Source organism: Petromyzon marinus, chromosome 70, assembly GCF_048934315.1.
Source record: "Petromyzon marinus isolate PM22_M1 ecotype Great Lakes invasive population chromosome 70, UKy_Petmar_22M1.pri1.0, whole genome shotgun sequence".
Lineage (NCBI taxonomy): Eukaryota > Metazoa > Chordata > Hyperoartia > Petromyzontiformes > Petromyzontidae > Petromyzon > Petromyzon marinus.
Window position 1 is genome coordinate 5,514,866 of NC_133736.1, and position 1,473 is coordinate 5,516,338.

The 1,473-nt window shown below is 51.9% G+C and overlaps 1 protein-coding gene across 1 annotated transcript in view; it reads right to left on the bottom strand.

Moving 5' to 3' along the window:
* The window catches only part of LOC116957110 (serine/threonine-protein kinase PAK 3-like), a 97,907-nt gene extending 96,860 nt beyond the window's left edge, over window positions 1–1,047 (bottom strand). The window contains exon 1 of the mRNA XM_076055228.1: window positions 252–1,047. The gene's annotated coding sequence lies outside the window, so the exon portion shown is untranslated. The remainder of the gene's footprint in view (window positions 1–251) is intronic.
* Between the last annotated feature and the right edge of the window lie 426 nt (window positions 1,048–1,473).

The window sequence follows — 1,473 nt, forward strand, 5'->3', positions numbered from 1 at the left end:
CAGACACACACACAGACACACACACAGACACAGACACACACACAGACACAGACACACACACAGACACAGACACACACACAGACAGACACACACACAGACACACACAGACACACACACACAGACACACACACACACAGACACACACAGACACACACAGACACACACACACAGACACACACAGACACACACACACAGACACACACAGACACAGAGACACACACAGACAGAGACACAGAGACGAGGCTGTTTACCGATGGTCCTCAGGCGGACGCTCCAGGACAATGGATGGCGGTGGTGGTGGTGCAGCTGCTGAGAGTCTTGGAGCAGGAGCAGAAACACCGGCTTGATGGAGTGTCACCCACCACACACACTCACACACTCCTAATAATAATGATGATGTTGTGATTATTATAACCTTGATTTAAATATCTCCCGTAAGGACAGCGTGCACACAAAGAACAACACAATGGTGTGTTACATCACCACTGTGGTCACCACCACCATCATCATCATCACCATCATCAGCGATGTTGATGTTGTTGGTGTTGTTACGAGACTACAAGATGATGATGATGATGCGTTAATGTTTTCACTGTCATCATCGTAACAGCGTTCTATATCCACCCCCCCTAGGAAATAAATAAATAATGCTTAATTATTTTTTATTTTTTTAAATTACAAATTAATTAGAACACCCCCTCTCCCTCTTCTCCCCCCCCCCCCATCAATTCCGCATAAATATCATTTTTTTTTAAAAATCCACTAAGCGAAATAAAACAAAAATTTCGTGCTGGCGACCGGCGATGTAGGAAAAATAATTAAATAAAGATTGCGGTGGGTTTTTTTTAATTATAAAAAAATATATAAAATAAATAAATTAAGGTAGCCCGCCCGCGAACGTCCAGAGGCTTAGCAAGACGACGGTTCGAGCGATGTACCCACTGCAGTAGCCGCAGTCTTAGACGCGGCACCACCACCACCAGCTGCTGCTGTAGCTACCGCAGCAGCAGCAGCACCACCCCCTGTCAATGTGGGGGGAGGGGTGGGGGGAGGGGTGGTGGGGGGAGGGGTGGTGGTGGGGGGAGAGTGGGTGGGGAGTAGTGGGGGGAGAGTGGGTGGAGCGTAGTGGCGGGAGAGTGGGTGGGGGGTAGTGGGTGGAGAGTGGGTGAGTGGGTGTGAGTGAGTGGGGTGGGTGGAGGGTAGTGGGTGGGTGGGGGTGGGTGATGGGGGGTAGTGGGTGGGGGTAGTGGGTGGGGTAGTGGGGGGGTAGTGGGGGGGTCCAGACGGATGCACACCAGGGAGGTATGAGTGGCGAGAGAGAGAAAACTGATGAATGATGCGAGGTGGGAGAGAGAGGAGGGGGAGGAGGAGGGAGGGAGAGAGGAGGAGGAGGGAGAGAGGAGGGGGAGGAGGAGGAGGGGGAGGAGGAGGAGGGAGAGAGGAGGTGGAGGAGGGAGAGAGGAGGTGGAGGAG